Source organism: Gasterosteus aculeatus, unplaced genomic scaffold (genome assembly GCF_964276395.1).
Source record: "Gasterosteus aculeatus unplaced genomic scaffold, fGasAcu3.hap1.1 HAP1_SCAFFOLD_27, whole genome shotgun sequence".
NCBI classification, from domain to species: Eukaryota; Metazoa; Chordata; class Actinopteri; order Perciformes; family Gasterosteidae; genus Gasterosteus; species Gasterosteus aculeatus.
Genome location: NW_027554885.1, coordinates 52,501 through 65,000, shown reverse-complemented (window position 1 = coordinate 65,000; position 12,500 = coordinate 52,501).

Genomic DNA, 12,500 nt, shown 5'->3' with positions numbered 1-12,500 from the left:
GGAGGCCTATGTTTCTAAAAACCAGGTTTCTGAAATCTGCGACCTGGTGGCCCAGTGATGTCGGCTACAACTTTTTTTTTCCAGTCCGCTCAAAATTCTCCAGGCATTTTCTGAGCTTTCCTTCACATAGTCCGACTTTTACTTAGTTTCTGACGGAGCCAAAAAAGTCCGGGTTTTTTTGCCCTCCTTATCGTCCCGACTGGAAACTTTAACTTCGTATTTTAAGTCAGAAAATTAAAGTCCTTTTCATCCAGGAGACCGACCCTTCCTGCAAAGCGTCCCAAATGGTCCTTCGTCGTCGGATATCTGTCGGGAAATACCGCTCCATGGAACTGTTTATTTCATCCATCCACTGCACCTGCTGTTCTGACATCAGCATCCGAGAATAGTGTCCCGTACTGGGACATGGTCTGGCATATCCCGCTCTCTGGAACTCTGTATTCATCCATGCGTTACACCTGCTGTTCTGACATCAGCATCCGAGAATAGTGTGCCGTTATGGGACATGGTCTGGGATCTCCTGCTCTATGGAACTGTTTACTTCATCCATCCACTGCACCTGCTGTTCTGCCATCAGTGTCCGACAATAGCGCTTCATCATCGGATAACTGCCGTGAGATACCGCTCTCTGGAACTGTTTCTTTCATCCATCCACCGCACCTGCTGTTCTGCCATCAGTGTCCGACAACAGCGCTTCTTCATCGGATATCAGCCGGGATCTCACGCTCTCTGGAACTGTTTATTTCATCCATCCACCGCACCTGCTGTTCTGACATCAGCATCCGAGAATAGTGGCCCGTACTGGGACATGGTCTGGGATCTCCCGCTCCATGGAACTGTGTTCTGTTTATTTCCTTCATCCACTGCACCTGCTGTTCTGACATCAGCATCCGAGAATAGTGTCCCGTACTGGGACATGGTCAGGGATCTCCCGCTCCATGGAACTGTGTTCTGTTTATTTCCTTCATCCACTGCACCTGCTGTTCTGACATCAGCATCCGAGAATAGTGTCCCGTACTGGGACATGGTCAGGGATCTCCCGCTGTCTGGAACTGTGTATTCATCCATCCAGTGCACCTGCCGTTCTGCCATCAGTGTCCGAGAACAGTGCTTCTTCATCGGATATCAGCCGGGATCTCACGCTCTCTGGAACTGTTTATTTCATCCATCCAGTGCACCTGCCGTTCTGCCATCAGTGTCCGAGAACAGTGCTTCTTCATCGGATATCAGCCGGGATCTCACGCTCTCTGGAACTGTTTAATTCATCCATCCACTGCACCTGCTGTTCTGCCATCAGTGTCCGACAATAGCGCTTCTTCATCGGATATCAGCCGGGATCTCACGCTCTCTGGAACTGTTTATTTCATCCACCGCACCTGCTGTTCTGCCATCAGTGTCCGACAACAGCGCTTCATCATCGGATAACTGCCGTGAAATACCGCTCTCTGGAACTGTTTATTTCATCCACCGCACCTGCTGTTCTGCCATCAGTGTCCGACAACAGCGCTTCATCATCGGATAGCTGCCGTGAAATACCGCTCTCTGGATCTGCTCTGTTCTGGCAGGTAATCAGGGAGATTTTAAGTAGATGAGTGTCCGGGAATAGTGCACTGCACTCGGGCAGGTCACGCCGCGTAACCCGCCCCGTATCCCGGTTCCCGAACCCGCTTTTCCGCCCAAAGTTGTCCGAAGATGCTTAGGCCCAGCTGGGGAACGCTCCCCACGAAGCCCGGGTCTCAGCCCTGGAGCCCTGTGTTTCCGAAAACCAGGTTTCTGAAATCTGCGACCTGGTGGCCCAGTGATGTCAGCTGGAACTTTTTTTTTCGGGGCCGTCCAAATTTCTCCAGGGGATTTTAGGGCTTTGCGCCACATATTCCGACTTTTACTTAGTTTCTGACGGAGCCAAAAAAGTCCGGGTTTTTTTGCCCTCCTTATCGTCCCGACTGGAAACTTTAACTTTTTTTTTAAGTCAGAAAATTAAAGTCTTTTTCATCCAGGAGACCGACCCTTCCTTCAAAGCGTCCCAAGTGGTCCTCCGTCATCGGATATCTGTCGGGATCTCACGCTCTCTGGAACTGTTTAATTCGTCCATCCACTGCACCTGCTGTTCTGCCATCAGTGTCCGACAACAGCGCTTCATCATCGGATAACTGCCGTGAAATACCGCTCTCTGGAACTGTTTATTTCATCCACCGCACCTGCTGTTCTGCCATCAGTGTCCGAGAACAGTGCTTCTTCATCGGATATCAGCCGGGATCTCACGCTCTCTGGAACTGTTTAATTCATCCATCCACTGCACCTGCTGTTCTGACATCAGCATCCGAGAATAGTGTCCCGTACTGGGACATGGTCTGGCATATCCCGCTCTCTGGAACTATGTTCTGTTTATTTCCTTCATCCACTGCACCTGCTGTTCTGACATCAGCATCCGAGAATAGTGTCCCGTACTGGGACATGGTCAGGGATCTCCCGCTCCATGGAACTGTGTTCTGTTTATTTCCTTCATCCACTGCACCTGCTGTTCTGACATCAGCATCCGAGAATAGTGTCCCGTACTGGGACATGGTCAGGGATCTCCCGCTCCATGGAACTGTGTTCTGTTTATTTCCTTCATCCACTGCACCTGCTGTTCTGACATCAGCATCCGAGAATAGTGTCCCGTACTGGGACATGGTCTGGGATCTCCCGCTCCATGGAACTTCGTATTCATCCGTCCACTGCACCTGCTCTTCTGACATCAGCATCCGAGAATAGTGTCCCGTACTGGGACATGGTCAGGGATCTCCCGCTGTCTGGAACTGTGTATTCATCCATCCGCTGCACCTGCTGTTCTGCCATCAGTGTCGGGGAACAGCGCTTCATCATCGGATATCTGCCGTGAAATACCGCTCTCTGGAACTGTGTATTAGTCCGTCCACTGCACCTGCTGTTCTGACATCAGCATCCGAGAATAGTGTCCCGTACTGGGACATGGTCTCGCATATCCCGCTCTCTGGAACTATGTTCTGTTCATTTCCTTCATCCAGTGCACCTGCTGTTCTGCCATCAGTGTCCGACAATAGCGCTTCATCATCGGATAGCTGCCGTGAAATACCGCTCTCTGGATCTGCTCTGTTCTGGCAGGTAATCAGGGAGATTTTAAGTAGATGAGTGTCCGGGAATAGTGGGCCGTTCTGGGACTTGGTCTGGGATATCACGCTCTCTGGAACTATGTTCTGTTTATTTCCTTCATCCAGTGCACCTGCTGTTCTGCCATCAGTGTCCGACAATAGCGCGCCGTTCTGGGACTTGGTCTGGGATATCCCGCTCTCTGGAACTATGTTCTGTTTATTTCCTTCATCCAGTGCACCTGCTGTTCTGCCATCAGTGTCCGACAATAGCGCTTCATCATCGGATATCTGTCGTGAAATACCGCTCTCTGGAACTGTGTATTAGTCCGTCCGCTGCACCTGCTGTTCTGACATCAGCATCCGAGAATAGTGTGCCGTTCTGGGACATGGTCTGGGATCTCCCGCTGTCTGGAACTGTGTGTTCATCCATACGTTACACCTGCTGTTCTGACATCAGCATCCGAGAATGGTGTGCCGTTCTGGGACATGGTCTGGGATCTCCCGCTGTCTGGAACTGTGTGTTCATCCATCCACTGCACCTGCTGTTCTGACATCAGCATCCGAGAATAGTGGGCCGTTCTGGGACATGGTCTGGGATATCACGCTGTCTGGAACTGTGTGTTCATCCGTCCACTGCACCTGCTGTTCTGCCATCAGCATCCGAGAATAGTGCCCCGTACTGGGACATCAGCCAGGACGCACCGCCGTCATCTCGTTCGTTCGCTCAGTCATCCATCCACGAAAGCTACCGATCAGCCACAGTGCCCGGAATGATGCCTCCTGCCGGGGTAGCGTCCGCTTGCTCCCCGACAGCCAGTTCTGCATGAGGCTCCGGTTCTTCCACCCCCGCCACTGTCCGAGGGTGTCCGAAAATACTGAGGTCTGAGTCGGATCCGAACCGCAAAAAAACGCCGGTCTTCACGACTGGAGGCCTATGTTTCTAAAAACCGGGTTTCAGGAATCTGCGACCTGGTGGCCCAGTGATGTCGGCTGGAACTTTTTTTTTCCGGTCCGCTCAAAATTCTCCAGGCATTTTCTGAGCTTTCCTTCACATATTCCGACTTTTACTTAGTTTCTGACGGAGCCAAAAAAGTCCGGGTTTTTTTGCCCTCCTTATCGTCCCGACTGGAAACTTTAACTCCGTTTTTTAAGTCAGAAAATTAAAGTCCTTTTCATCCAGGAGACCGACCCTTCCTTCAAAGTGTCCCATACAGTGCTTCGTCATCGGACATCGGCCGGGATCTCCCGCTCTCTGGAACTGTGTATTCATCCATGCGGTACACCTGCTGTTCTGCCATCACTGTCCGGGAATAGTGTGTCGTTCTGGGACTTGGTCTGGGTTCTGCCGCTCTCTGGAACTCTTTATTCATCCATGCGGTACACCTGCTGGTCTGCCATCACTGTCCGGGAACAGTGTGCCGTTCTGGGTCATGGTCTGGGTTTTGCCGCTCTCTGGAGCTCTTTATTCATCCATGCGGTACACCTGCTGTTCTGCCATCACTGTCCGGGAACAGTGTGTCGTTCTGGGACTTGGTCTGGTCTCTGCCGCTCTCTGGAGCTCTTTATTCATCCATGCGGTACACCTGCTGTTCTGCCATCACTGTCCGGGAATAGTGTGTCGTTCTGGGACTTGGTCTGGTCTCTGCCGCTCTCTGGAGCTCTTTATTCATCCATGCGGTACACCTGCTGTTCTGCCATCACTGTCCGGGAATAGTGTGTCGTTCTGGGACTTGGTCTGGTCTCTGCCGCTCTCTGGAGCTCTTTATTCATCCATGCGGTACACCTGCTGGTCTGCCATCACTGTCCGGGAATAGTGTGTCGTTCTGGGTCATGGTCTGGTCTCTGCCGCTCTCTGGAACTCTTTATTCATCCATGCGGTACACCTGCTGTTCTGCCATCACTGTCCGGGAATAGTGTGTCGTTCTGGGACTTGGTCTGGGATATCCCGCTCTCTGGAACTATGTTCTGTTTATTTACTTCATCCACTGCACCTGCTGTTCTGACATCAGCATCCGAGAATAGTGTCCCGTACTGGGACATGGTCTGGCATATCCCCGTCTCTGGAACTATGTTCTGTTCATTTCCTTCATCCAGTGCACCTGCTGTTCTGCCATCAGTGTCCGACAATAGCGCTTCATCATCGGATATCTGCCGTGAAATACCGCTCTCTGGATCTGCTCTGTTCTGGCAGGTAATCAGGGAGATTTTAAGTAGATGAGTGTCCGGGAATAGTGGGCCGTTCTGGGACTTGGTCTGGGATATCACACTCTCTGGAACTATGTTCTGTTTATTTCCTTCATCCAGTGCACCTGCTGTTCTGCCATCAGTGTCCGACAATAGCGCGCCGTTCTGGGACATGGTCTGGTCTCTGCCGCTCTCTGGAACTCTGTATTCATCCATGCGTTACACCTGCTGTTCTGACATCAGCATCCGAGAATAGTGTCCCGTACTGGGACATGGTCTGGCATATCCCGCTCTCTGGAACTCTGTATTCATCCATGCGTTACACCTGCTGTTCTGACATCAGCATCCGAGAATAGTGTGCCGTTATGGGACATGGTCTGGGATCTCCTGCTCTATGGAACTGTTTACTTCATCCATCCACTGCACCTGCTGTTCTGCCATCAGTGTCCGACAATAGCGCTTCATCATCGGATAACTGCCGTGAGATACCGCTCTCTGGAACTGTTTCTTTCATCCATCCACCGCACCTGCTGTTCTGCCATCAGTGTCCGACAACAGCGCTTCTTCATCGGATATCAGCCGGGATCTCACGCTCTCTGGAACTGTTTATTTCATCCATCCACCGCACCTGCTGTTCTGACATCAGCATCCGAGAATAGTGGCCCGTACTGGGACATGGTCTGGGATCTCCCGCTCCATGGAACTGTGTTCTGTTTATTTCCTTCATCCACTGCACCTGCTGTTCTGACATCAGCATCCGAGAATAGTGTCCCGTACTGGGACATGGTCAGGGATCTCCCGCTCCATGGAACTGTGTTCTGTTTATTTCCTTCATCCACTGCACCTGCTGTTCTGACATCAGCATCCGAGAATAGTGTCCCGTACTGGGACATGGTCTGGGATATCCCGCTCTCTGGAACTATGTTCTGATTATTTCCTTCATCCACTGCACCTGCTGTTCTGACATCAGCATCCGAGAATAGTGTCCCGTACTGGGACATGGTCTGGGATATCCCGCTCTCTGGAACTATGTTCTGATTATTTCCTTCATCCACTGCACCTGCTGTTCTGACATCAGCATCCGAGAATAGTGTCCCGTACTGGGACATGGTCTGGGATATCCCGCTCTCTGGAACTATGTTCTGATTATTTCCTTCATCCACTGCACCTGCTGTTCTGACATCAGCATCCGAGAATAGTGTCCCGTACTGGGACATGGTCTGGGATCTCCCGCTCTCTGGAACTATGTTCTGATTATTTCCTTCATCCACTGCACCTGCTGTTCTGACATCAGCATCCGAGAATAGTGTCCCGTACTGGGACATGGTCAGGGATCTCCCACTGTCTGGAACTGTGTATTCATCCATCCGCTGCACCTGCTGTTCAGCCATCAGTGTCCGTGAACAGTGCTTCTTCATCGGATATCAGCCGGGATCTCACGCTCTCTGGAACTGTTTATTTCATCCATCCACTGCACCTGCTGTTCTGACATCAGCATCCGAGAATAGTGTCCCGTACTGGGACATGGTCTGGCATATCCCGCTCTCTGGAACTATGTTCTGTTTATTTCCTTCATCCACTGCACCTGCTGTTCTGACATCAGCATCCGAGAATAGTGTCCCGTACTGGGACATGGTCTGGCATATCCCCCTCTCTGGAACTATGTTCTGTTCATTTCCTTCATCCAGTGCAACTGCTGTTCTGCCATCAGTGTCCGACAATAGCGCTTCATCATCGGATATCTGCCGTGAAATACCGCTCTCTGGATCTGCTCTGTTCTGGCAGGTAATCAGGGAGATTTTAAGTAGATGAGTGTCCGGGAATAGTGGGCCGTTCTGGGACTTGGTCTGGGATATCACACTCTCTGGAACTATGTTCTGTTTATTTCCTTCATCCAGTGCACCTGCTGTTCTGCCATCAGTGTCCGACAATAGCGCGCCGTTCTGGGACTTGGTCTGGGATATCACGCTCTCTGGAACTATGTTCTGTTTATTTTCTTCATCCAGTGCACCTGCTGTTCTGCCATCAGTGTCCGACAATAGCGCGCCGTTCTGGGACTTGGTCTGGGATATCACGCTCTCTGGAACTATGTTCTGTTTATTTTCTTCATCCAGTGCACCTGCTGTTCTGCCATCAGTGTCCGACAATAGCGCGCCGTTCTGGGACTTGGTCTGGGATATCCCGCTCTCTGGAACTATGTTCTGTTAATTTCCTTCATCCAGTGCACCTGCTGTTCTGCCATCAGTGTCCGACAATAGCGCTTCATCATCGGATATCTGTCGTGAAATACCGCTCTCTGGAACTGTGTATTAGTCCGTCCGCTGCACCTGCTGTTCTGACATCAGCATCCGAGAATAGTGCGCCGTTCTGGGACATGGTCTGGTCTCTGCCGCTCTCTGGAACTCTGTATTCATCCATGCGTTACACCTGCTGTTCTGACATCAGCATCCGAGAATAGTGTCCCGTACAGGGACATGGTCTGGTCTCTGCCGCTCTCTGGAACTCTGTATTCATCCATGCGTTACACCTGCTGTTCTGACATCAGCATCCGAGAATAGTGTCCCGTTCTGGGACATGGTCTGGTCTCTGCCGCTCTCTGGAACTCTGTATTCATCCATGCGTTACACCTGCTGTTCTGACATCAGCATCCGAGAATAGTGTCCCGTTCTGGGACATGGTCTGGTCTCTGCCGCTCTCTGGAACTCTGTATTCATCCATGCGTTACACCTGCTGTTCTGACATCAGCATCCGAGAATAGTGTCCCGTTCTGGGACATGGTCTGGGTTCTGCCGCTCTATGGAACTGTGTGTTCATCCGTCCACTGCACCTGCTGTTCTGCCATCAGCATCCGAGAATAGTGCCCCGTACTGGGACATCAGCCAGGACGCACCGCCGTCATCTCGTTCGTTCGCTCAGTCATCCATCCACGAAAGCTACCGATCAGCCACAGTGCCCGGAATGATGCCTCCTGCCGGGGTAGCGTCCGCTTGCTCCCCGACAGCCAGTTCTGCATGAGGCTCCGGTTCTTCCACCCCCGCCACTGTCCGGGGGTGTCCGAAAAAACTGAGGTCTGAGTCGGATCCGAACCGCACAAACGCCGGTCTTCACGACTGGAGGCCTATGTTTCTAAAAACCGGGTTTCAGGAATCTGCGACCTGGTGGCCCAGTGATGTCGGCTGGAACTTTTTTTTTCCGGTCCGCTCAAAATTCTCCAGGCATTTTCTGAGCTTTCCTTCACATATTCCGACTTTTACTTAGTTTCTGACGGAGCCAAAAAAGTCCGGGTTTTTTTGCCCTCCTTATCGTCCCGACTGGAAACTTTAACTCCGTATTTTAAGTCAGAAAATTAAAGTTCTTTTCATCCAGGAGACACGACCCTTCCTTCAAAGTGTCCCATACAGTGCTTCGTCACCGGACATCGGCCGGGATCTCCCGCTCTCTGGAACTGTGTATTCATCCATGCGGTACACCTGCTGTTCTGCCATCACTGTCCGGGAATAGTGTGTCGTTCTGGGACTTGGTCTGGTCTCTGCCGCTCTCTGGAGCTCTTTATTCATCCATGCGGTACACCTGCTGTTCTGCCATCACTGTCCGGGAATAGTGTGTCGTTCTGGGTCATGGTCTGTGATATCACGCTCTCTGGAACTCTTTATTCATCCATGCGGTACACCTGCCGTTCTGCCATCACTGTCCGGGAATAGTGTGTCGTTCTGGGACTTGGTCTGGTCTCTGCCGCTCTCTGGAGCTCTTTATTCATCCATGCGGTACACCTGCTGTTCTGTCATCACTGTCCGGGAACAGTGTGCCGTTCTGGGACTTGGTCTGGTCTCTGCCGCTCTCTGGAGCTCTTTATTCATCCATGCGGTACACCTGCTGTTCTGCCATCACTGTCCGGGAATAGTGTGTCGTTCTGGGACTTGGTCTGGTCTCTGCCGCTCTCTGGAACTCTTTATTCATCCATGGGGTACACCTGCTGGTCTGCCATCACTGTCCGGGAATAGTGTGCCATTCTGGGTCACGGTCTGGGATATCACGCTCTCTGGAGCTCTTTATTCATCCATGCGGTACACCTGCTGTTCTGCCATCACTGTCCGGGAATAGTGTGTCGTTCTGGGTCATGGTCTGGTCTCTGCCGCTCTCTGGAGCTCTTTATTCATCCATGCGGTACACCTGCTGGTCTGCCATCACTGTCCGGGAACAGTGTGCCGTTCTGGGTCATGGTCTGGGATATCACGCTCTCTGGAACTCTTTATTCATCCATGGGGTACACCTGCTGGTCTGCCATCACTGTCCGGGAATAGTGTGCCATTCTGGGTCACGGTCTGGGATATCACGCTCTCTGGAGCTCTTTATTCATCCATGGGGTACACCTGCTGTTCTGCCATCACTGTCCGGGAATAGTGTGTCGTTCTGGGACTTGGTCTGGTCTCTGCTGCTCTCTGGAGCTCTTTATTCATCCATCCACTGCACCTGCTGTTCTGCCATCACTGTCCGGGAATAGTGTGTCGTTCTGGGACTTGGTCTGGGTTCTGCCGCTCTCTGGAGCTCTTTATTCATCCATGGGGTACACCTGCTGGTCTGCCATCACTGTCCGGGAACAGTGTGCCGTTCTGGGTCATGGTCTGGTCTCTGCCGCTCTCTGGAGCTGTTATTTTCCTCCATCCGGTACACCCACTGCTCTGCCATCACTGTCCGAAAATAGTGCTCCGAAATCGGGTAAGTCGCGCGGGGAGCCACCCCTGTATCTCGGCTCCAGGAGCGTCTTTCCGCCCGGGGCCTGGCCCACTATGCTTAGGTCCAGCTGGGGAACGCTCCCCCCGAAGCTCGGGGCCCTGTCCTGGAGATCTCTGTTTCCGAAAACCAGGTTTCTGAAATCTGCGACCTGGTGGCCCAGTGATGTGAGCTAAAAAAAAATTTATCGAAGCGATCTAAAAAAGCCCAGGCATTTTCTGGGCTTTCCTTCACATATTCCGACTTTTACTTAGTTTCTGACGGAGCCAAAAAAGTCCGGGTTTTTTTCGCTCCACATAGTCCCGACTGGAAACTTTAACTTTTTTTTTTTTCCATTATTTCACCCGCGGAGGTCCGCAAACACCTCCAGGGGCCCACAACGGCCGAATTAAGCCAGGAAAAAGACACCAGAACCCGGATCTCTTTACCAGACACCCCCAGAGCCCGGAACTCGGACCCAAACACCTCCAGAGGCCCACAACGGCCGAATCGAACCCGGAAAAAGACGCCAGAACCCAGGTCTCTTTACCAGACACCCCCAGAGCCCGGAACTCGGACCCAAACACCTCCAGAGGCCCACAACGGCCGAATCGAACCCGGAAAAAGACGCCAGAACCCGGATCTCTTTACCAGACACCCCCAGAGCCCGGAACTCGGACCCAAACACCTCCAGAGGCCCACAACGGCCGAATCGGACCCGGAAAAAGACGCCAGAACCCGGATCTCTTTACCAGACACCCCCAGAGCCCGGAACTCGGACCCAAACACCTCCAGAGGCCCACAACGGCCGAATTGAACCCGGAAAAAGACGCCAGAACCCGGATCTCTTTACCAGACACCCCCAGAGCCCGGATGAGCTCCACAAACACCTCCAGAGGCCCACAACGGCCGAATTGGACCCGGAAAAAGACGCCAGAACCCGGATCTCTTTACCAGGCACCCCCAGAGCCCGGATGAGCTCCACAAACACCTCCAGAGGCCCACAACGGCCGAATTGGACCCGGAAAAAGACGCCAGAACCCGGATCTCTTTACCAGACACCCCCAGAGCCCGGAACTCGGACCCAAACACCTCCAGAGGCCCACAACGGCCGAATTAAACCCGGAAAAAGACACCAGAACCCGGATCTCTTTACCAGACACCCCCAGAGCCCGGAACTCGGACCCAAACACCTCCAGAGGCCCACAACGGCCGAATTAAACCCGGAAAAAGACACCAGAACCCGGATCTCTTTACCAGACACCCCCAGAGCCCGGAACTCGGACCCAAACACCTCCAGAGGCCCACAACGGCCGAATTGAACCCGGAAAAAGACGCCAGAACCCGGATCTCTTTACCAGACACCCCCAGAGCCCGGAACTCGGACCCAAACACCTCCAGAGGCCCACAACGGCCGAATCGGACCCGGAAAAAGACGCCAGAACCCGGATCTCTTTACCAGACACCCCCAGAGCCCGGAACTCGGACCCAAACACCTCCAGAGGCCCACAACGGCCGAATTGAACCCGGAAAAAGACGCCAGAACCCGGATCTCTTTACCAGACACCCCCAGAGCCCGGATGAGCTCCACAAACACCTCCAGAGGCCCACAACGGCCGAATTGGACCCGGAAAAAGACGCCAGAACCCGGATCTCTTTACCAGGCACCCCCAGAGCCCGGATGAGCTCCACAAACACCTCCAGAGGCCCACAACGGCCGAATTGGACCCGGAAAAAGACGCCAGAACCCGGATCTCTTTACCAAACACCCCCAGAGCCCGGAACTCGGACCCAAACACCCCCAGAGGCCCACAACGGCCGAATTGAACCCGGAAAAGGACGCCAGAGCCCGGGTTCCGCTCCATGCCGCACACCACACCTGCAATACCGACCTCTCCCACCGGAGGGAGACAGAGGGCGCCTTCCACCCTGACTGCTGCCCGGGTGAGAGACACTATTCCTGGGGGGACTCTTTATCAGACTCCCCTTAACTAAAAGGGACTGCTGCCCGGGAAAGAGACACTATTCCTGGGGGGGCCTTCTACCAGACCCCCCCTGCCCCAACACACCATCCCCAATTTCACAAGTGTTCACATAGCATATTCAGTCACAACTTGTCCGTTTCAAACACCCGCACCTGCAATACCCACCTCTCCCACCGGAGGGAGACAGAGGGAACCTTCCCCCCCACGACTGCTCCCCGGGAAACAGGCACTATTCCTGGGGGGACTCTTTATCAGACTCCCCTGAACTAAGCCCGACTCCTGCCCGGGAAAGAGACACTATTCCTGGGGGGGCCTTCTACCAGACCCCCCCTGCCCCAACACACCATCCCCAATTTCACATAGCATATTCAGTCACAACTTGTCCGTTTCAAACACCCGCACCTGCAATACCCACCTCTCCCACCGGAGGGAGACAGAGGGCGCCTTCCACCCTGACTGCTGCCCGGGCGAGAGACACTATTCCTGGGGGGACTCTTTATCAGACTCCCCT